Consider the following 25,640-nt stretch of genomic DNA (forward strand, 5'->3'; position numbering starts at 1 on the left):
CAAAAAAATAAGCAATACAGTAAACTGTAGGACAAGTAAATAATAAGCAAAAAATACATATGAAAGAATCTAGCACAATACTTCATATAGGGTTACATGACAATAGCAGTATCTTAGAATATCTGTAGACAAAATATTACAAGAGAAGGTAGAGACTACATTTGTTATTAATAGATTGTTTACATTTTCCAGTAAGTGTGCTGAGAAAGAGGTAAAAGGTAAAATAAAAAAAAAAGAATTAGACTGAGGTACAAGTGACCTGACCCATAAGTTCAATAACTTTTGTTCCACACAACAAATTTACCACATTATATCACTTCCTGTATTTTGTTTTACATATTTCCCACACTTTTGAAATCTTTGCCTTCAATTACAATTAAAATCCCTTGTAATTATAATGTTCATGTTAATCACCACATAGTTTAACATCTGATGAAACATTCCCTCTTTCTTCGCTAGTTACATATGCACATAATGCTACAAATCTATAAACATGTTCTCTCTACCTCACTTCCACATTTAACCTTCCCATTCATCCTTACCAATGTTATATCTAGAATTTTCAGTTTTTTATATAACACAGCCACTATAGAGCAACTTTCACTTCCTAAATTCTGTATTATAGTCCCACCCAACAATTTTAATGTTTGCAGCCTTTCTTCACTTGTCAGGAATGATTATCATATTTGGTATACTGTTGCAGTATCCTCTCCTTCTTACAATCAAATAATATTGTTCACAGTTACTGAAAGTTCTCTAAAATTGTTGCTTTTCCTTCTTATAAGTTAATGGAAATATTTTTAAATTTTCATTTTTTTCTTTTTCCAAATTGAATATTTTCCTAGGTTTATGTACAAACAATTCCTGAACATCAAAATCAGATTTTTCACAGGCTAGAACTGCAAAAAAATATTAGTGTCAAACCCTTCTCCTGACATTTCTTCCTGTATGCAGTCTGTCTCCTTTTCCACCTCTGTATTCTTTCTTCATCTAGTCACCCTGTCTCCCAGCCTCTTCTTGGCCTTCATTTATGTTTTCATCCATTTCTCCTTCTTTTTTCATTATTTACTGTTTGCTCTTGACAATTCACTTAAAAGTGTCCATTTTTTTACATGATCCAAATACACTCTGGCTAGGCTTATAAATGCCCTAGGGCAGATAGCCTAGTATCTACCTATGAACCTATCTGCAAACACCTTCTTGCTGTATGTCCTTTCTCCCCACACTGGTTACATTGAAGCTTGTCACAATTCTAAATTAAATTACAACAATCACCACAAAAGAAACGTGATTTGGTTTGACCAACATATCCTAATGTCCTTCTATGACCAGGCACAAAACTAACACCTAGAAAATGTTCCACCCTGTTTTTTTTTCACATTTCAAAACAGCTTCCAGCCTCCATTCTCCATTCCATAAGCGTGTCACATCTCCAACTTTTACAATGTTATCAACATTTTCACACAAACCTTGCATGCATATTTATCATCATCCTCTTCCAGTTCCACAGTTCTAAACTACAAATTTGTTTTACATTTAAGTTACTATCAGAAAACAAACAATTGGTCCATGAATACATGTCCTTTTTGTTGCACAGTTCCAGAAATTGTATCATCAGTCCATCCATGTAAAACCTTAAGTCACAAAGTCTCTGTCTCAATATGTATAAAAGACAAAATTCCTTCAGCTTTAAAACCCACAGCAGTTACCAGATTGTCCATACCTAATATCTGTCTATTACAGTGTCATTCTTTGCTTTTATTCTCACAGTTGATCTTCTCTTTCTTCTAAAAACAGTGTTACTTGCAGTTTGTTGCTGCTCTCCTTTTTCGCCTGCTATCACTGCTGCATATGTTTTAGTTACTACATTTTATGTTGCCTCAAAACCAGACACCTTCTCAGTTTGTTGCTGCTTTCCACTTTTACTTTCTGTCAATGCTGCATAAGTTTTAACTGCCTCATTCTCTGCTGCCATATCACCTGGTTCCTTCTCCACATTACTATCTTGAGCACTTCTGAAAAAAGTTATCTCTTACCTTGTGACCTGGATCATCCTGCTAAATTATTTTTAACAGATCATCATCTGTGATCCCTCATAATGACAGTTCTGTTACCTACACCACTTCAACAGACTCACTTACTTCCTTCTCCATTCAGACAGCTAAATGCTGCTCATTTAACATCCACCACACAGAATTTTTTGTTTACATTTTGATGCTCCATATTGAGGTAATTTTTCTCCAAATTCTCATTTTCCACCTCCAAACTCTCCATAGATTTTCTATCTTCAAACATACTGCTGCTTCCTTTAGGCCTCTTCCTTGCTGCTGCAGGAGCCATCCAGTGCCATCTAGCAGCTCCAAAGATTAGTGATCTTTTATTTGTATACAAAAAATAACTCTTACTTACCAAATATTTACATATGTGCAAATATATAAATATACAAATATGTTTACATATATTCATAATTTCCTTTGCAATCATGCTAAATTTTCATCTCTATTAGACCTTCACTCCTTTCTCCATAACCACCACTGAATTTTTCTTAATATTGTTGCTAGATTCCATTTACAATTAAACATAATTTCATTTATTCTTTAATTCATATAACCCATATAACATAAAATAACTTTTTATCTACTCTTTTAACATATTATTTACTTCTATTCTATATCCATATTTAATAATATACATGTTTATTTACTTTTTATATCTTAAAAATATTCTTTACATAGTCTTTTTTACTCTTTTAAATTTCAAAAACACATGTTCTGTAGTGTCTTCTTCTTGCCAATGTAAATATAGTTGATCACTTTTCCTTATGTATGGCTTATAACTTTTTATGGCAATTTATCTATTACCAGTCTCCCCAAAAAACTCTTGACATTCTACTTTCTGATTACACCATTTGCTTCTTATTTTTATAGCTTTAATTGTTTTAGCTGTTAAATTTTCCATGATTTTACATAGTAATGTTTTATCATTACATTCTTATACCATACTTTTCTTTCTGTTTCTATATCATCAGTTTTTATTTTCCACAAAAACATTTTTTCTTGGTAACATTTATTTTTTTCATTTATACACTACTTTTCTCTTTTACTCTTTTTTACCATAACCTAAAATTTATCATACTTATATTTATACAGTTTTACTACTCTCTCTCATATTTCTTCATTTATCCACTTTAGCACTTTGTATAAATTTAATGAAGCAGCGTATTTCACTGAGTTAATTAGCCCTAAACCTCCTCCTTTATTTATATACAAAACTCCTTTTTACTGGTCTTAATCTAGAACCTCATTTAAATGAAAAAAAATATCTGCAATAATTTATTTTTGAATGCTGTTGGCAACATAAATACACTTGCTAAGTAGGCTATTTTGTCCACCAGTACTGAATTTATCAAATATGCCTTTTGTCTAAATGATAATTTGTATGCTCTCCAGAAAAAGACATGTTTGCTTTATTTCTTCTATATTTTTTTTCCGGTTGACTACTGCTTATATCTATTCCCATATTTTATACCTAACACATACATTTCATTCATTGTAAAATATATACCCCGATCTTTGCTACATCACCCAAACATTTTCTTTTCTCTTTATTTAAAGCCACCCATATCATCTGAGGCACTCATTTGTGTAAATTAATTTTATCAAAATGTAGTTTTTTGCAATGATTATAATGTCGTCTGCATATGTTAGCAGAACTGGAATTCTGAACCCTTCAGGTGTTATATATCCACCCTCCTTCATTTTGTAATTTATTTCACATACTATTATATTCAGAAGTAATGAAAAGAGTATACAACACATTGGACATCCCTGTCTTACGCCACTCTTCATATGTACCTCTTGGCCTAACCAACCTTTTACAAGTATTTTTACTTTAGTATGACTATATGCTGAGATACATAATTTCCTAACTTTCTGACTTACATTACTTTCTTTCATTATTACCCATAAGATTTTATGTCCAATTGTGTCAAATGGCTTAAGTTCGCTTATGATTTTTACTTTCATGTTCAAATAATAAATAGAACAAAAGTGCTAAATTGGTTGTTCCATGGTTTTCATGGCCTTGGTAGCGGCATTTTTAGCAATATTTATGTCTTTCTTTGTAGTAGTGTTTTTTTTCAGATTTATACATAAAATCTTAATTTAACCATTCATTCAAAATCTTTAAAAAACATTTTTTGCCAGTCCCTTAAAATGTTATACATTTCATACCCTATTCCATCTGAGCCTGCAGCCAAATCTATATTTAAATGTCTAATACTTTATCTAGCTTATTTAAAGAAATGTCCTTTTCTAATTCTTAATTCTCATTTTCTGTTAACATTTTTTACTTTTCATGTTTTTTCACTACCTTCCTTTTTTGTTTAAATATTTCTTGTATATATTGCACTACACTATTCATAATCATTTCCCAAGTTCTTTATATTCCTCCTTTTACATTTTTTATTTCTCTCATTACACTACCATCTTCCTTTATTAATCTGCCACCTTCCTTTATTAATATAAATCTAATTAAACTTGATACCTCTTCTCTTTCTCCTTGTAAGAAATATATTTGCTTATATAACAGTTCTAGTGTTTTTTCTTGAGTTCTTTCATACAGTTCCTTTTATTTTCCAAAGTACTTTCTATCATTGTATTCTAAATTTTCCCAAGCACCATTATATGTTTTTATTTTCTCTCCATTTTCTCACATCATATTGCCACTATTAATAACATTTATTTATTTACACCATTTTTATAACATGTTCTCATAGTAATATATTTCTATATCTGTATTACTAATCTCTTTCCTTTTTCATTCCATGCTTTCTCATTTATCTTTTTATTGCTTAGCCTATTTTTATATATTCCTTGTTTCCTTAGCCTAGTTTTATATATTCCTTGTTTTCTTTTATCTCTAACTATATTGCAAGATAATCAGAAATTCCTGTTTCAACTACTTATCCTTCTCCTATAACTAAACCTTATGAAACCATAAAATAATCTATTTCAGTTCTATTCATATCCCTTTTGTAAGTCCATGAATTTTTGTCTCAAAGTTTTAACTTACCCCAACTCGTAGCTTCTAACATTTTTCTTATATCATTTCCTTTTTTTACACTTTACATAATTAAAGTCTCCTGTCATTATAATATTCATATTTATTACCACACATTCTAAAATTGATGAAATAAGTGTTCCCTTTATTTACAGTTAGTATAAGCATATAATGTTATAATTCTGCATACTTGTTCTTTCCATTTTAAATCTACAGTGGTTAATCTTCCCGCTTTTGCTTAAGTCACATCTAATCTGTATTTTTACAGAATATTGCTACTACAGAACATCTCTCATTCCCCAAATTCCAAATTATCTTTCCGCCCCATAGTTTCTCTGTTTGTAATCTTTCTTCATTTGTTAAAAGTCTTGTCTTCTAAAATAATTACATCTACATCACATGTATTACACCACTGCAAAATTCATATTCTACTTACTATAGTACTACTATTCACATTTATAGAAAGTACTGTAAAAGCTTCAGTCTCCCTTTTCCTTAGATTCATAGTTTCATAAGTTCATAGCTAATTGCTAGTTTAGCCTTCTGAACTGGCCACTGTAGACCTAACTCATTTCCTTTCCAAAGGTGAGAATCAAACACTGTATCTTGTGTTTGTGAGTCACCTTGACCATTATACCAAGTCCAAAACATTAGCTGTATATATTTTATTTCATCCATTTCCTTTCCTTTTTCTTTTGTACTTATCCCTTTACATTTTCTTTGTCTATCTTTTACCAACATAATTCTTTTTTTCCCTTTTACTACCTTCCAGTTATGTCTTTTTCACCATTTATTTTAGAACCTTCGTCTATATCCTCTATTTTTCTCATCTAATTTTAGTTATGTTTCTACTACATCTAACATTTCTTCTCTTTCTTTTTCTTTTTCAGTACTGTTATTTTCATTTTTGCAATCCATCCATAAATGTCCAATTTTGTTACATTTACAACATTTCAATTCACATTTTTGTATCACGTTCCATTTTCCCATAAATATAAAATTTTCTTTTGCCACAATTATCAGATGTCCTTTTTCACAAAAAACATGTTTTGGGTTTTCCCCAGTATTTTACAACACCCCATATTCCCCTCCATATTTATCATGCTTGCTATATATATATTTTTTTCTGTTTCTACTTTTAACACCATATTGCATTCTCAGGCACTAGTCCATAAACCCCTTTTGTCATAAGCTTTTGCAGTATCCAGTACTTCTTTACATAAAGCTTTCAAATGTTCTTTCAAAGTCTCTCCTACATCTGTTTGAAATTGTACATGAATCTTCTTTTTTGTTTTCCTGTTAAATGCATTTTTCACATAAAGACTCCATGGGTTACAGTCTCTTTTTTGATATTCTCCAAGAAACTTTTCCACTGAAAAAAAAAACAGTCTCAAATATAATGTCACAAAATGTCTCTTTGTTAATAAGAATAAATGCTCTTACCACATGCCTTTACACCCAGAGGAGCTATTAAATTGTCTCACAATTCATACCTGTCTATTTGTCTTCTTTACTTTAAAACCTTACCTCGTACTTCCGTTTTTCAATTTCTTCTGCCTTTTCAACTACTCCACTTGTGCCTTCTTTTACTATTATTCATGACTGTCCCTGCATTCACCTTTTGTATTTTCTCCATAATGTACCCCAGGAAACATCTCCTTCATTTTATGGCTAACTCTGCATTGCAATTTCTTTAAGTAAATCATCCCACAACCCTCACAACTGGGGGGTTGTAATTATACATCCATCATTTGTCAATTTATCATCATTAAACAGGTTTCTTTGAAACATTTCCTCAAAATCCTGCACGCATTGTCTGGACTCAGTATTTGCTTTCTCCTTCCTTTCTTTCACAACTCCATCATCTCCTACTCTCTCCATCTACTTCCCTGTTTCTTGCTGATACCCTGGCCAAATTTCCCTGGTAGTATAAATATCACCTGGGGTCTCCCCTGAAAAGAGGCTACTAGGCTTATGGTACTAACGGAGTCAGCAAAGCATAAATACATAAACTGGTCTTTAGGGACATATTTGCAGTATGGAGATCTATGTAAAATGGTTTACACATCAAAACTCACACTTTAGAAATTCTTATTCTTGAACTGTCCATTACCAAGTGAAAAAATGATTTCTAGGAAAGCTACTCGAGTCTACAAGCCCCAGTTAAAGAACAGGCTAGAACTGCTTTATAAAAGTGAATGTAATAGTCTAAAATACTTGAAATTTGTTAAACAATGGTGGGGGGGGGGGGCAGAGCTTTACAGGATACCCAAATTACAAATTTCTGTCCACTTTTGAAGATATGATTTCCTTATGGTGGAGCTAAGCCTCCTTGAAACTGTTCAAAACTTTAGTGCAAAATAAATGATTCTGAGAAATAATAACCCTATGCTAGAAGTTAACAGGTTCTAGAACTTGTAATCTTGGTGAAGTACATTGGAGTTTAAAGTGTCTTGTGTAGTTGTAACTTCCAATGTGGATGAGTAATAAGCAGCACCAAAGGACAACACTGGTCATCTTGGCCAAGATAAAATCATCTTGGCCAAGATAAAAGTAAGACAATCAGACATGCCTTGTCCTATTTTGCTTTTAGATGGAATTTCTGAATAAGTATAGTGGGACAAAAGATACACATCGGGTCCTGGGTCCAAGGAATATGAAAAGCTTCCTGCTTCTAAACAGCATGGTCCCAAAGGAGGGAGCAAAAAGGATGGTATCTGCTTGTTCAAGTGAGAAATAAGTGACTTCTTTCCTAAATGATCTGCAAGAAAACCACAAATTTTATAAGGGACAAACCAAAAATAAGAAGTAAAAATCTATTAATTCTGCAAAAATCTGGACAGTTAAGAGGTATAGTTCAGCCAGGGCTGTCTGAGTTTGCCACCCTTCCCCCTCACAAAATCATGGTCGAATGGGTCCTCCCCCCCTGCAGCTATTCCAATGTCCCATTACTTGGCTATTTCACCCCATTTACCATAAACACTGTAATGTGCATACTGCTTTACTTCTACAATGATTTGGATTTCATTTAAAAGTTTTATTTTACATTTTACAGCACAAACACTAATAGACATCTTCTAAACAAAGCAATGCAGTTTCACAATGAAAATAGACTTAGCATTAAAACTTCTCTGTCCTTGAAACTCACATTCATTGAAACAGCATTAAAACCCACATTCAAAGAAAATACATCTGGCCAGTGGCAGATAAAGATTAACTTTGGGCTGTTTTCAAATCACAGGCCCCTTGCACAGGAAACATACATGCGTTCTTTGATACACCTTCCTGATTGTATTAAATTGTATTCCTTGTATAATACAGTACAGTTGTTAGATGGCATTTTAAATGTATTGTTTTGAACATTTTTCCAGTAAACAATGAAACAAAATGCATGCACCAATAATAACAAAACTGCCCAGTTCAGAACATTTCCATCATAAAAGTCTACTCAAACTTCTACAATCCACCAGTATCAGTAAATATGCACAATCTCTGCAGAAGTAAAAGTCATCTAAATAGGTCCACATTAAAGAGATCACTAACTAATGAAGAGTTTGCTGCTAGCAAACAACTTTATATTTCATTGTTTCATCTACCTACCAAGCCTGTTGCCCTTGAGGAATAAATCGCCTATGTTACATTAAAAAATGATAAGCTAGTAATATTGCAATAAAGAATGGATGACAAACTGATAACAGGTTCATTGTTACTAGGTATCTCCACCAAAGAGGACATTCTCAGGACTGCAGCATCCACCCCCTTTAAAAGTACAGCACAGTACAGTATCAGCAATGCATCTCTATATTGTGGGAGTTGAATCCACAGCCTTCTGCATCAAAAGCAAGTACACTTCCTGTTGTGCTATTAATAATGCAAGCAGACTCAGCATAAGCAGCAATAAACTTTTTTCAAGCTCTCAGCTCTTTGTAAAATTCACTCGACACTCAACTGTATCTCTAAACTTTGAAGCACAAGAAATCTGGAAAAAGCCAACATTTATTGGGGGGGAGCAAAAGCCTCAAAACTAGGGACACATTTTAAACATTGCTTGCATAATCTTGGAAAGTTTCTAGAATAAAATGCTGTGTTACTACCATGCATTTCACTGCCAAGTATTGAACCCAGGACCATGTGCACTACAGTCAGAGCAACATACCACTATGCCAAATCAGCTGTTTCATGAAAGACAGGTAGACTGAAACTTAAATGGCTATCATTTAGTGAATTCAGTTCTCACCATAGCACTCAACCTCTTAGCACAAAACACAGACAAAGCCAATAATGGGGGAATACAGCTCCCAAACATATTCAGTGAATTCAGTTCTCACCATAGCTCTCAACTTGTTAGCACAAAAAACCTGGACAAAGCCAATAATGGGGGAATATAGCCTCAAAAATAGGAACAAATTTCAAATATTGATCTTATAAACAGAAAATTGCTAGAAAAAATGTTTTGTGTTACCATGTACTTTCTGAAGAATATTAAGTCTAAGATTCAAATGCCTGTCATTATTTAGTGAATTCAAAATCCAGAAAACCACAAATTTTACAAGAACTAAAATATGAGGCAAAAATTTCACAAGTGGTGGTGGGTAGGGAATTCAAACTCTTAGGTATATTTCCTGATCCTTTCTAGTCATTGGTATATCTAACTGGAGCAAAACACACACACACACACACACTGATCTAGAATTGAGCAAGGAAGAAACCAGCTCCAGGAACCACAGAAAAGTATGGATAAAATATTTTTACTAAATCACAATGAGCTTCCAAGCTTTTGCCAAATACCTTTCCAAGTTGTATCACATAAGAACAAAATTTGACATCTGAAATACTATTTAATTAATTATTATTCACTTAATTCACTAACAGTTAATTAAATTAGTTGTAATAAAATGAAAAATAAAACAATAGATAAATATAAAAATATTAACACTGTACATATCCATTTAAAGTAAAATGTTTCATCTTTAATACTGGCTTTACACTATAAACTGCATTCAGTCCAGGGTTTTTGTCAGTTCTCAACTTATTATCCATTTATATTCCAAGTGTTCGGTTTTAGAAACCAAGTCATCTCTCCTCAAATTAAGCGAGACTTGTTGAAGTACCATAAACTTAAAAGAATGTGTCTCATCTGTTTCGCGTCTACATCATATAATCAAATACAAGAATATCGAAGGCTCACATGAGCGAATATTCACTTACTCGAAAACAGTATTGTGGGGGGCTGCACCCCCACACCACCTGCTAAATATATATTCCTACTCTGAGATCGCACTACAGTGAGAAAAGGGCAAAAATCTTGATTTTTCACTGTACCGCAAAAAAAATCATAAAATTTAATGAGTATGTGAATATTCACTTGTGTGAGTGTTCCATATTTACATTTTCAATGACGTGATACAGACCTTCTGTTTCATATATATGCTCATAAAGTGCATTACTATCAAGTTTCCTTCTTACTCCTAACAGATGATCACAAATTCCCTCTTTCAGTTTTCTATTTGTTTTTAAAGTGTAAAAGGCTGGACAGGTATTACAAACAGAAATATAAATTAGGTTCATATTATTTCAGTCAGAGTATAAATTACTCATATATTCACATTTAATAACTGGATGTACAAATATGCCAATGCTTTTTATGATTTTCTTAACTATATCTGTGTTTGTTACATGATAATGTTAATCTCATTTTCTTTTAACCAACATTTTTTTACTTAATCATTGTCCTTCTGAAAAAAATAGATTTCCTTGTACTCAGTCATGAAAACCTAACATGCATCGTGTCTTCTGTTAAACTAGTTTCATTATAACCTCAATTTTTTTTATTGAAAAGATTTTATTGAATTTTTGTAAAACAGGAATCTGAATTATTGTTACATAGGAAATTAAACCTATCTTATGGGTTAACAATACATATAACAATATAAAAAACATAAACCAAAAATATAAAATATTTACATAGGTGCGTAAGTTAAAGAGAACAGAGTTAAAATAAAATACATAAAAGATGTCTTCAAAGTATACTATATCACTATAACTTCTGTTCTTGAAAATTAATATGAGTCTTTCTATGTTGTAAAGCATCATCATCTGTGTTTAATTTAGCTGTTCATAGCATCTGTCCTTCAGTTATATCATTAGAAATAAGTCTCAGATGCATACTGAATCCATGTAAGAATGTACTTTTTTAGTGTCCTTCATATAAACTCTTGTGCTAAGTACACCATGAATCTCTTCTAATCTTGCATCTAAAAATCATGGTGTTTATTGAAATATGTTTTAAATTTTAGAGAACCTACACATTCTGTTATAAAATGTTAAGACCACATCTAAAACTAGTTCACTACTACTTCAAAGTATAAATAGATCATCCACAAACCTTTTGTAACAGAAAAGGGTTGGAATCTGAATATATATATATATATATATATATATATATATATATATATATATATATATATATATATATATATATATATATATATATATTCCTTTACCCACATTGTCAAAACAATATTGAAATAGATGTTTGTCACTGATGTATCCATAGCTACACCTTGCTTTTGCAGGTAAAACTTGCTCTCAAATAAAAGTGCGTTATTTATGAGTACTATTTTTAAACATTCATAAATTGCTTTTATCTCACTGTTGGTGAGATTACTATATAAATTAAGATATTGTCTCACATTTTCTATGCCACAATTGTTCAGAATTACTGTGAATAGCGAATCCACATCCAACATAACAAACACATAGTCTACCTGTCCATTAGCCTGATACCATTCATACAGCTGTTGTAAAAGATCATTACTATCATACAAATGGTTTGCTGAATATTTTAAAAATCCCTTCAGTGTATTCTCTAAGTAATACAGTACTGGTTCAGCTAGCCATCCTTTCACTGAAACAATTGGTCTCATTGGTGGACTGATCCTATCCTTATGTATTTTTGGGAGTGTCCATAGTAATGGGGGGTAAAGGGATGTTGTATATGAAAATAATTTAAGAGAGCCAAACTCCAAACTCAAATAATTATTCAAATGCATAATGTATATATAATTACTAATTTCCCTAATTATGTCATTTAAAGCAGTGTAAGTAATATTCTCAGACAGAAATTCAAATTGTGTCTTTCGGCTTTTCCCGGTTAGGGCTCGCCACAGCGGAACTCCGGTCCGCTAATGATTGGTAGTGGATTTTTACGTACCGGGTTACCAGCCCTGATGCACAACCTTCAACGAAGGCATGCCCCATTCATGTATGCCTCCACTCAGAAGACGCTCAGGTTGAGAATCGAACGGGACAACGTCTTGCTATGAGGTGACAATGCTACCGCAGCACGACCACCGCAGTGCTATATTCTCAGACAGAAATGTCAAAGTTTAAATTGTATATTCTGTATATAAGATTTATTCATTATAACTATACTGCCCCCTTTATCAGCTGGCTAATGCATAATTTCCTGATTAGACATTATAGACGTTTGAGCTTGTTTTTCATCATTCTTTAAATTATAAAACTTCTTATATTTATTATTTAAACAAGGTTTATACAAATCATTCTCACAAGCCTTTTCAAATCCTTGGATAATGCTATTACTATTAGGAACAAAAGTACTAGGCTTACAATTTTTTTGTTAATTTCTGTAGTTTCAGGAAATACAGTAGAAAGTCAATTATCCAAACTAATTGGGACCTAGGGTAACTGTTCAGATAATCAAACATAAATTGAACCAGATAAGAAACTTCTAAAATCTTGTTTTTTTCTGCATGCAGGGAATATACTTTTCAACCTACTCAAAAACTTTGGAAGGCTGTGTTTGGATAATTGTCGTTCAGATAATTGACTCTTTAATGTTTTAGCTTTAAAGTCAGTTGTCTCATAAATAGTCTCAATTCTGTTAAAAAGTCAGAGATATTTCCATGAGTTGCTGGTACAAAGTTTAGACTTTTGCTAAACCGAGAGTGTTCTGCTGCAGTCAAATTCTATTTAGGTAAGTTTACTACTGTATTATCTTCCGTTAGTACTTCATTTATCATTTGGATTTGCTGTGAGTCACCAGTCCCTGATCACCTCAACCTCATCTTCTTCCTCATTATCCTCATTTGCTTCTGCTTCACTTGTGTATTGGTAATGGCACATCCTGTAATAGCTCTGGACAATCCACAGGATCTAACATCAATGCAATATGCACATCTACATGTGTCTCTTTACTTCAGGGTAGTAATATATCATGTTCCATATCTGGCCAGAAAAAGATGTGCCCTCTCTTAATGTCATCACAAACCCTCTTAAGCTTCCTTATTTTAGTGACGATATTTCCAATCCAGCATCTCTTCATACATATTAACGGCTCTTGAATAATTAGAGTGATTGCCATTGCATCCTCTTATATGACTGTAATTAATTTTCCAATAATGTGATAAACCCTTCTAGATCTCCAGCTTTAGACTTATTTGGATTCATCTCTGAAAAAACATTGATGCAAATAATGGATTATCTCTGATAGCTAACATACTGGAAAGTCTTCTCCATAGTCATCAGCAGTTATTTGTTTTTGCTGCATTTATTGTTGTAAAACCTGATCTGGACCTAGAGAAGGAATCAAGCTTGTAGTGCTTTGTAAAGGTATGTTCAGAGAACTGAGTTGCTACTTCTAGAATCCAGCCCTTTCCAAAAAGAAGTAGACAAAGTCAATGCTTTGCTAGAATGAGACTGACCCTGCCTAGAATAGTTTTGTTGTGACGAGAAGATGAGAATAACAAAAGGTAATACCTTGAGACAACCACTTGAAAATAGTCTCTGTTTTGACACAAGTTGTCCCTTCTTCTTACCTTCAAAAGAAATGAACAACTGACTTGAAACATTTTGTTCTGTCAAGATTGTACCTGAGTTGTCTGTGGACATCCAAGGTATGGAGTATCCTTTTACCCTCATTTTAGAGTTTAAGAAAGAAAACAAGGAGTTGGATAGTCTGTTTTAAAATAAACTCATTTACCACTTCAAACATAAAAGAAGGACTTGTTCTCATAGAAACATTGTCTGTGTGGAAAATGAGATAATGGTTCATATTTATCTTAAGAGCTTGCAACTCAAGATACTGTTCTTGCAGAGGTCAGATCGATGAGTAAAACAGCCTTCCATGTTAATAACTTCAAGTCAGCCTGAGGAGCTGGTTCAAATGGAGCAAGTGTTAGCTTCTCTAACACAAAATTAAGATCCCAAGAAGGAACTACCAGTTTTCTTGAAGGTCTCTTATGCAAAACTCCTTTCATAAACATTTCACATGAGAATGCATTGGAAGAGGGAGATCCATGGGTAGACATCCTGAAATGGCCGACAAATGAACCTTGATGGAGGTATAAGAAAACCCACAGAACAGTAACTCACACGAATATTGTAAAACCAGTAAATACTAACCCTGAAAGGGTGCTGGTTATATCGCTGGTACCAATTAGAAAACCTTTTCCATTTGCTAAGATGCACTTTAATAGCAGCAGGCTTTCTTCACTCACTCAGTACTTGCTGCACATGTTCAGTAAACAGGTACCCAAGGAGAATTAAGACCCTATCATCCAGGCAGTCAGATGAAGTCGACTGGGTCAGGCAATCACCCCTGTTCTTGTGTTTGTAGATGCATTCTGTGAGGAAGCTTGTGGTAACTGCCCCTGGCCATTTCCAAAAGAATGGAGAACCACTGCTGCCTAGGCCAGAAGGGAGTCGCTACAATGATCTTGAGAGATTCCTTCTGGATATCAGTGGAAATGGTGGAAAAGCATACAGGGATACTCCTAGCGAAGGAAATGAAAAGGCATCTCTGTTCCAGGCCTTTTTGCAAGGAGTCCTGGGGCAGACATTTGCCAGCTGTATTTTCAGACACACACACACACACACACACACACACACACACACACACACACACACACACACACACACACACACACACAATACGATCGTGTTCCATTCATGAAGGTCTGCCTTTGTCCTACTCAGCTTGTCTGCCACACAATTTTGCTCTGGCAGGATGTAGAATACCTGTAATGTGATACTGTGCTGCAAAGCTATATCCTAAGCTAACATGGCTAGTCTACAAAAGGGGTATGACCTGGTTTCCCCCTTGCTTGTTGATGTACCATATGACTGTAGTATTGTCTGTAACAAACTAAAGAGGTCCAGGGGACCAAAGATGATTCAGAGAGTTGAGTGCCTTGTTTAGAGAAAGCATCTATTTTATATTTATATGCTTGTACCTGTTCTTAGTGAGAAAGACACCTTGCACATTTACCCTCCTGAAAATGGTCCCAAGCAAAGTCTGGAGCTTCAGTGGTGACTGTTTTGGAGCAGAAGGGGAGAATGGGAGACCTGGATTTAGGGATATTTGCTGCCTCTACCAAGTGATTTCTCTTCTGACAAATCCCAGAACTAGGATTTGAAAAGATAACAGGTGTTGGTGCTGGAACTAAAGAGACTTCAGGTATTATTTTTTATTTACCAGGGGTGGCCACAGTGGTGCAGCAGTTAGCGTTGCCGCCTCACAGCAAGAGGTTCTCAGGTTCGATCCTTCTGTGGAAGGTTAGGCATCGGGCTGGCAACTCAACACCGTAAAAAAACTCTACTGCCAATCATGAACGGACGGTGATCCACTGTGACAAGCCCTAACCAGGGAAAGCCGAAAGAAGAAGAAGGTTTACTTTTCTTTACTGGGATAGTCCGACTGGGTGGTAGCCCATTTTCAATGGAAGCTCAATTAAAAAAGCTCCAGAATAAGTACAGTTAATTGTTACAAAAAAAACACTTTTACAGAGAATAATATTTGGAGATTATACAATATGCGGAAGATTTTACAAAAAAAAAATTACAGAGAACAATAATTAGAAGGTTTTACAAAAAAAAAACAATACAAGTAAGAAGCTAGTAATTTAGTATTTTCCTAGAGACACAAGTTATAGAACATATAATACGATACTTTTTGAGTACAGAGGTCTACGTTTTGTGACATATAGTTGACAGAAGCTGAAAGTGTAATAAGTTGAGCCAGAGGATAGTAGTGTATAGCTGGATAGTTTAGATCTGCAGGTATATGATAAATCAACTGTGTGTATGAAGCAGTAGTTGTAAGTTGTAAGTTAAGTCTACTGTATGCGACATAGAGGGTTCTGAGGAAGGGGAGGCAAGCTTGAGGGGGATAGAAAGGAGACAGGGAAAAGGGGTAAACAGGAGAAGTGGGAAAAGTTGGGGGATAGTGGTGATTGTGAAGCTGGGAGAGAAGAAAGTTACAAGCACAGAAGGAAATAGGAGGGAGTGAGAAGAAAGAGAGGAGCAATCAATTAGGGTGAGTCTGGGCATGCAAAGGGAGAATAAGTAGAAATAAGTAGAGGTTGATGGCTAAGGAAGGAGGTTAGGGAAAGAATAGGTGGAAGTTGTCAACCAGGACAAGAACATGAACAGATCCAGTGGTTTCCTAGGTAGTCTTTCAGGAGTTTTTTGAAGTGGGATGTGTTGGGAATAGTTGTTATGGTCTGAGGGATGGAATTCCATTTTTTGGTGATGTAATTTGAATAGAGAGAGTCACCATCTCTATTGTGAGATTTGATTACGTGTAGGAGGGCTTTTGGTGGAGGATCGGAGGTTCTTCTTCTTATTATTGTAGGGTTGAAGCATGAGATGAAGGGCAGGAATTTTATCAAGTTGGCAGCTGAGTTGATGTATTAAGGAGAGTTCAGTGTATGTTAGTCGGTGGGGTAATTCTAGCCAATGCAGTTGCTGTAAGGCAGAACAGTGGTGTGTTCAGTGGGGAGAGTTGGTGGCAAGTCTTGCGATTTTATTGTAATAGGTTTCCAGTTTTGTTAGATCTGTCTTACTTAGGTTTGTATAGATGGGTGATGCATATAGGAGGGTGGAGAGAAGATGTGTTCTAGCTATATCTTGCCTTGTGTTATTTGTAAGAAAATGCTTAATTCTGTATAGAGAACCTAGTTTAATATGTGTGTTTTGATGGATTGTGGATTGAATTTTAGGTTATCAATAATAACACCTAATAATTCTGTGAGGGATACAGTTGATATTAAGGTGTTGTTGCATGAGTGTATTTTGAAAGGGGTACAGGGGCCATGTGGTTTAGTGGGGAGAAAGAGCATGAGTTTGGTTTTAGAAGGATTTAGTATGAGATGTGATTTAGATAACCATGATTCAATGGATAGGAGGGATTGCTGAGTTGAGCAGACATATTGGTTGAGGGAAGGAGCAGCACATATTAGAGTTGAATTGTCTACATATTGGACTGCAGAGGCTAAGGGGGTTGAAGGCTGAAGTTGATTAGTAAATATACTGAAAAGAAGGGGACCAAGGATGGAACCTTGTGGAACACCAAGGGTGACAGGTAACAGTGAAGAGAGTTTCTGTTGCCATTTGACAGCTTGCGGATTCCAGATAGGTAGCTATGAAACCAGGCTAGTGCAGAGGAGGTGAAATTTAGAAATGCTAGTTCATCCAGGGTTTTTTGGTGAAGAACAGTGTGAAAAGCTTTAGACAGATCTAAAACGATAGAGGAAACAAATTGTCCATTATTTCTGTGGTGATTAATGGTACTGGTAAAGCTTAGGAGGGCGGTTGTGGTGCTATGGTGAGGGCAGAACCCATGTTGTGTGTTAGCTGAGAGGTTATTGGCTAACAGGTAATTTAATAGTTGCATGTGGATGCACCTTTCAAAAATTTTGGAGAATGGAGGTAGGACAGAAATTGGTCTGTAGTTGGAAAACTCATTGGAGTTACCTCCTTTGTGAAAGGGAAGAATGTAAGATATTTTCCCGCTTGTGGGGATGTGCTGTTCTGAGATAGAATTATTAATTAAGATAGTTACAGGGTAGGCAATAGCTGGGGCAGCTATTTGTAAGAATTCAGTATGTAGGTTATCCGCTGCAAGGGTTGTAGGTTTCAATTTGGTGAGAATTTTTTTTATGGTGAATGTGTGGACAGGTTTGAAGGAAAAGGAGTCATTGGAGTTGCTAACTAATGTAGGCATGGATTGTGGTATATTGTTAAATGAGTTAGTAAGTGAAAGTATGGTGTTAGAGAAGAAATTACTGAATTGTTTAGCAATATTGCCAGTACTTGAGAATGTAGAGGGGATAGGGAGGATGTGTTGCCAGGTTGAAGGAGGGTTTTTTTGTAATTGAGGGCCGGAATGTCTTGGGATTGTTATAGTTTTGTTGTTGTGTGGTAGTAGTAGTATAGTAGGCCTTTTTGTTAAGCTTGATTTGGGATTTTGATTTACTGCTTAGTTGCTTGTAACTATTGAGATTAGCTTGTTTTTGGTTGGCAAGCCAGAGTGACCAAGCTTTGTCTCTTAGTTTTAATAAATCTTTGGTATCTTTGGACAGCCACAGAGTGTAGTGAGATTTTATTCTAGCAGTTCTGCAGGGAGCTAGTCTATTTATAGTTTTAAGAAGGTGTTATTAAAATAGTCTATAGCAGAGTCAAGGGGAAGAGTTTTATGTGGGGACCAGTCACAGAGATTAAGGAGTAATAGGAAGGCTTGAGTATTGAAGTTGTTTTTATTGCTGATTAGGAGGAAGCAGGATTGTCTGGCAGAATTATTATGGTGTCTGAGTATGTTGGTGCGGAGATGGTCATTAATGTTATCAGGGAAGCTAGGGAGTGTTTGTTGGTTAGTATCCAATCAAAGATTGATTCCCTTTTGGTGGCTTTGTCTATTCTAGTAGGAGACTGATTGACCTGAGAGAAACCATGTAAGTTGATGAAATTTGTAGGGGTATTTGAGTTATAAGATAGCCAATCAGTGTTGAGGTTGCCCATGATAATAGCTTCTTGGTGGAAGGATGGGGATATCCAGAGGAGGATGTCCTCAACTGTGTTGTGGTTATTTCCTGGGGGAATGCAGATACCAGTAATTATTATATGTTTGTTTGAGTTAACTTTGAGTTTAGAGCATAGTATTTCAGAACTGGTGATAGGGGGATTGAGTGGATTAATACGTTCCAGGTTAAGTTTTGTTTGAATATAATAGCAACCACTCCACCCCGCTTATTTTTTCTGTCACATCTGTGTATATTATAGCCCAGAGAGAGTATTTCATTGCTATTACTTTCTGGTTTCGGTTAGTACAGTGATACTGGGGCTATATAGGGATATGGTGGCATGGAAATCATGGAGTTTGATGACTATAGTTCTTAGGTTCATGTTGAATGGCAGAAGGTTAGAGGCTTGGGGTGGGTAGAGATGCCATTAGAGGGGAGTGGTGAGTGATGAAGAACAGTGGTTAGGGCCTGTGTTTGGGTGGATATCTCCATTAAGTTTTAGGTGGCTGAGGACATCAACATGGATGACAGCAAGTTTAGAAAAACAATTGTTATATCTAAGAAAAATGTGGAATTTAGTGTTTAGTTGAAGGGATGTTTATGGGAAGTAACCTATGTAAGTAGTGTTGTAGACATTAGGGGCAGTTTTGATGTTGGAGTGTTTTGTTTGTGAGAGGAAAGGTTGCTGTGTAGATGGAATTGGAGGGATGTTACGTAGTTAGTAAGCATGAGGAGGGTGAGGATAAGTACATGGACAGATATAAGTTGTGGGTGTGAGATGTGGCTACTGGCAGAAATTATAATGGATGATCTGAAGGAGGTGTTAGTTAAGGGGACCTTAGAATGAGAGGAAAGTCTAGTGGGAAGGGGTGTGGTGAAGAAGGAAAGTGAGGGATGGAAAACAGGAAAGAGGTGAGAGAGGGAGAAGGTCCTGTTGTTGGTTAGGTGTCAGTAGTAGAATTGTGGTGATGAGGGAAGTAAATGAGTTGGGAGTGAAAGTGTTAGCGAGAAGTAGGAGGGGTAATCAAGGTGTAGGGAATGTATGAATTTAAACAGAGGAGGAAATGAGTGATGGAGATACTGTGTTGTGGTGAGTAAGGGGGTGTGTTTACTTGGGAGGGGTGAAAGTTAGGGGGTAATTATAGGTAGGATGTTAAAGGGAGATACAGATGTAGGTTTCAGGTTTATGATGGTAGAGAGTGAGTAGAAGTAGGTGTACATGTAGGTGGATACAGTAGTATAGATTATCACATAAGGGATTGTGGGTGTGTTATAGAATGCGATTGATTGCTGGAGGGTAGGGGTGTGGCTTGGTTGAGATAAATGCAGGAGTAGTGGGGGCAGGTGGGAATTGGAGAAAGGTAGGGGAGCGATGACAGCCAGAGCTATATATCACTGTATTTTTCTCATGTGCAGTCTTACCACTGGGATCATGAGAACCACAGATGTTACGAGACTCAAAATCTTGAGTTATTCACTTGCAGTGACTGAAGTCTGAATGGAAAACCATAAAAAAGATCTAATAAAACCCGAAGGAGGCAGAAGCAAATGTCTCACTTTATTGAGTGAATTAATGCTTTCATCCTAATTAGCTGGACTTCAGGATGAAGTCCAGCTAACCAGGACAAAAGCATTAAATGCATCCAATAAAGTGAGAGATTTGCTTCTGCCTTTTTTAGGTCTTATAGTTTTTGGATTGGTTTAAGTTTTTTAAAAAAAGATCTAGATACAGACATATTTTTTTCCTGTGGAAAAAAGCTCATTTAACCGAGGCTGAACATGCTCCTGATGATGGAGTCTTGAATGTTCTCTTTGAAACCCAAACTATGTAAGAGATCTCTCATCCAAGTAAGAGATTCCTGACATTTTGAAAAAAAAAACACTGCAAAGATAAGTAAGCCATCAAAATATGGAAAATATGGATACTCTGTAGCCTGCAATGGACTATAACTGGAGCTAGACACTTAGTGAAAACTCTCGGTACCGTAGATAGTCCAAATGGTAAGGCTGGGAAATACTAATAAGATCCAGAAACAGAAAATGAATATGGATGTGATAAGCATTTTTTTAAATCTAGTGTTACCAGAAAACTTAAAAGAGGAAGACGACGTAACAGGCTGTGAAGTGACAGTATTTTGAACTTGGGCACTATCACAAATAGGTTTAGGAAAAAAGATTCAGAACTGGACTTGAAAGCATTTTCTTTCCTTGGCACCAAAAACATCCTTGAATAAAAACCTTTCCCTAACTAGGAAGGAAAACTAGTTCTATTACTCCCTGAGACAACATATGTTGAAGGACAGAAAGGGAGGGATAGAGATGTCTGGTCTGGTGGATGAGAAATTACCCCTGGAAAGGAGGAAATTCTTCCCTTTGCTATCTGTAACCTTGATGAATAATCTTCAGTACCCATTTGTCTGAAACTCTCTGTTGTCGAAGAGGAATGTGGAGATGCAGACTTTCTGGAAAGGAAAAGCTACTGCCAAGGTGGGGGGACATTGTCCTTTAAATAGTTATTATGACTTGTTAGACAGGCCTTTGTTTTGGGTGCTCTTATATGCTTTTTGGAACCCCCTTGACATTTCTTCTTAAATGTCTGTTTACCAGCATTTTGCTGAGACTGTTTATTTTGTTTATTGCCAAAACTGGATGAGGAGTTAGAGAGTCCCTTAAAAATTTTGGGAAAGGAAGGCTGAAAAATCTTGAGATTCCCTGTATCAACTTACTTTTCCCATCACACTTTTTGATAACCTCTGCAGCAGAGGTTATTCTCCAAAGGAGAATTTAAAATTTCATTTTTTAGCATCTTCTGGGAAGTCCTGTGAAGACAGCCAAGCAAACCATCTCAAAACAGAACCAGAGGTTATGATCCTGGAAAAAGTATCAACAGAGTCATGCATACACTTTAAACAATGAGTTGTGACCTCTACAATGAAAGAAGCTAAATCATTTAAAGCAAATTTGCCTCACAAGAAGAAACTGCAGTCAAAACATTCCTTATACTTTCACAACTAGTTAGAATAAACTAACATATGAGCTTGACAATTCAAAATTCTGAAAATCAGACTTCCAGAAGCATACACTTTCCCATATTTTTCAATTACCCCATCCTTCTCACCATTTGGAATTAAGTAAATGTTTAGCAGCAGTAGGATAATATAAAGCTAAAGCTGCTGGGTCAGGTTTAGCATGTGAGTGTAGAAACGTAGAAGACTGAGGGACTTCATCCACTCTATCTGCCTTTTCAGGAGTAGCAGCTAACTATCAGGAAAATTACAGGCAGTGACATACGCGTTCTCCAATGCTGACAGTACTGCAGTAATGGGTAAAGGTTCTACAAATTCCATTTGGAAACACTCATAATATTTTCTGAGGGTCTGAGAGACATCAGTGCTCAACCACTGAAAACACTGGCACATTCTAGAAATAGTTTCAGAGAAAAAGAAACCCCCACATGGAGAATCTGATACTATACTTTCCCTTGGACCCGAATTAGAAACCTGAGGAGAAAATCCTGCATTTGTCTCTATATCTTTCTGTTTAGATCATAATCATAAATCTGTTTAGGAAAAGAGGAATCCCTCTTTCTTTTACCAGAAACCACCTTACAAGAAGGACCAATATCCTGAATTAGACCCTGAGACAGATATATTATTAAACTACTCTTGTCCAGAGAAAACTGAGCAGGAACAGTTACATGTTTAGTTTAACATTCCTTTTTGACAAGAAACATAGGACTAAATGAGTTGTTGATGGTAGCAACAGCTTCCCCAGAGATTGGTACAATATTCTGACTAAACAAGGAAGACTTCTGTGTTCCCTCTTCCAGGACTTGTGATAAGAGTGGTTTTCCTTTGCCAACTGAGGGGACAACAGTCACAGAGGATGTGGTTAACTCCCAGTCCACAGTATTTGTAGATACTACACCAGACGGATCCAGGAGAAAATATGTGTGGTCTGAGGAACCAGCTTTGGCCGCAGCAGAGTCAACCACCTCCAGTTGAAGCAGATTGCTAGCCTGCTGTGATGGCAAAGGCCATTTCCTTAACTTTTTCTTTTTGTAGCTGGAAGAAGGACTGACCATGAGACTGGCAGTTTGTCCCACAGTCAAAACAGAAATGGTGCCTCTTTCTTAAGGAAAACAAGCAGCATAAGCTGGTAAAAAATTAAAGTGGTTAAAACTCACTTTTCCTCACAAAAACATAGTAAAAACCATTGTAGTACACTTTGCCAATCCCAAAAAGTAAAATGAACACAGATTCTCCACAGAAAAAAAAAATGGTTTACAGCAACTTGTAACTACTTTTAAAACTGACATGAAAAATGTGCAGTCCCATTTATAAATACAATTAAGTTTCATGACAGTCCATTAAAACACAGACTCATATATGAAAAACAACTTTTTTTAACTAGTAAAGTACATTTAAATAATAAATTTAAAATGTGGAAGATTTTATCTGCCCAAGAAAGGAACAGCACAAGGTGGCCATCAATCCTTAAAAGCCCACAGAGAAGCATTCTTTTCAGCAGCATGAAAGCTCTGAACGGCTTGATGCTCAAACCTGTGTTTTTAGAAAGCTCAGCTCAAGCTGCCTAACAGTTTGAGCACATGGAAGGTACCCTGAAGCTTTGGGAGTTGGTAAGCTGTCACATCCTCCATAGGATATAGCCCACATACAGGAGCAGCCTTAGGTCAACTGGTGCCCTAGGCAAAAGGGTTCCATGGCACCCCCTACCACACCATCTGGTGCCCCCCATCCTGGTCTACCTACACCAAATAAATACTGGAAAAGCACCCCTGCTACAGCGGCGGCCTAGGCAGCCACCTAGTTGGCCTTTACCTAAGGCCGGCTATGCCCACATAACTAGGGCTACTACAGTAGTAATCAATATGGTGAACATCAGAGTTTACTTTCAAAAGATGGCCTTCATCTTATTTATTATGGTGCAGTTTTTGTCAGCAAGAAGGTTAAGGAGGTTGCCAAAGCTTTTTTTTAGGAAGAATTACAGTACAAAAACAAATGTTCAGCTGTGTAAGAACTTACCATAACAGTAGATGTCCTACTGATCACTGCTGCAGTATTCCAAACTGGTGGGTTATCTTTCCAGATAATCTGAACATCTGGCAGGGTACCAAAGCTATAACCTTCCATAAAGCCATACTTCTGATGTATGGCTTAAGCCCGTGGGTGTAAGGGCACATAAGCAAATGTACAAGTGTAAATCCTGAGACTATCTCCAAGCCAGTAAGTCTGAAGAGGCCTGATACACAAAATAAACTGGTCAGTTAAGTGAGGAAAGACAGATAAACAGTGACATTCATGAGGGAAAAATAAAACAGTGAGAAGGATTAGAAAAAAGGGGGGAAGGTAAGGCAGGAAGAAATACTTCGACACTGATCAGTAAGACATTTACTATTATGGTAAGATGCCCTTACATTCACTGATGCAGTATTCTTAACTATATGGGATTCTCTGCCATGGGGGCCCGACATCCGGACAGTCTTCCAAAGACTTCTGAATTTAAAAGGTATGCCGAATGTCACCATACACTCCCTGTGTAATGTAGGACATAAAGGTGGTGTTCAGGCCTACCAAATAACATAACTTCTTTTTCACCAGTCTGAATGTATCTTTTACACCATTGATCGGTTTATCTGCATCCATTTTCTGCCAATTAATGCATTTACATTCTCCAGTGACTTAATATACCTGTTTGCTGTTTTTGCAATGTAAGTGCCCCATTGGGGATTTTGTTTTTTCTTTTTTTTTGTGTTCCTTGTGGTTAATGTCATCCAGAATGGGTAAATGCCAGTGTGGAAGACAGATTCCCCATAGAGACTGCCACAATAACTGTATTTTATGCTTAGGTGCTTCCCATAACAATACATCTTCTTTTATTGGTCAGGCGTTTGTTCTAAAAAAACATTTACAGTAGACTTTCTTCCCCTTCCTTGTATCTTGAGATTCAGCATCTTAAGCTACTCACTAAAGATGCTATGGAAGGAATCTCCTGCCCCAAGGGTCAGCTGTTAGGGAAGAAGAAAGTGAAAAGGTATGACTGGAATCTTCTGCTGTCCAGCCTCCGCCAGGAGTTTCTCCCGAGGTCTTTATGAACCCAGATGCTTGCCCAGTTGTGTTATCAGATTTCTCTGCAGTGACCTTGTTGGAAGCTGGTGAGGAACTGGCTGGAAGCACCTCCAAAGAGGCTTTGCAGGTATCCATCTTGGAAGTTCAGAGGGAACCACAGGTTGATTTTTTTCTGAGGGGTCTAGGGGAGTTGCTCAGTTTTTAGTTGGAGAAGAAGTTTCTGCTATGGTTCTTGACTGTCGTCTTGGATCTGAGCCTTCTCAGAACATTACCTTAAAAAAGAAACAAAAAATTAAACATTAAACATGTTTCTTCTGTTCCTACAAATCCACAAAATGAGTGGCAGGCTTTTACTTAGGGGTTATTTTCTGCCTTAATGTCCCTAAAGCCTCCTCATGGGGTTTCAATTCCTGCTCCCCCTTGACACTCTAGTCTTCTTAAAAGACCTAGAGACCAGGATTCTTCTGTGCATGAGTCAGATTCTGTTGATGAATTCCTGACATATTCTACTCAGATTCCTTCTCCTTTGAACTATGGGTCAAAAGAGGAGGAATCTATTAATTCTGATATTCCTTTGGAGGAAATTTCCTTTGGGGACACGCTCTCTAGAATGATGGATTTTTTAAGTGGGATTATACTCAGGTGTCTGATATCCATAAGAGGAACT

Source organism: Protopterus annectens, chromosome 13.part0 (genome assembly GCF_019279795.1).
Source record: "Protopterus annectens isolate FY-2018-M chromosome 13.part0, PAN1.0, whole genome shotgun sequence".
Classification (NCBI taxonomy): domain Eukaryota; kingdom Metazoa; phylum Chordata; order Ceratodontiformes; family Protopteridae; genus Protopterus; species Protopterus annectens.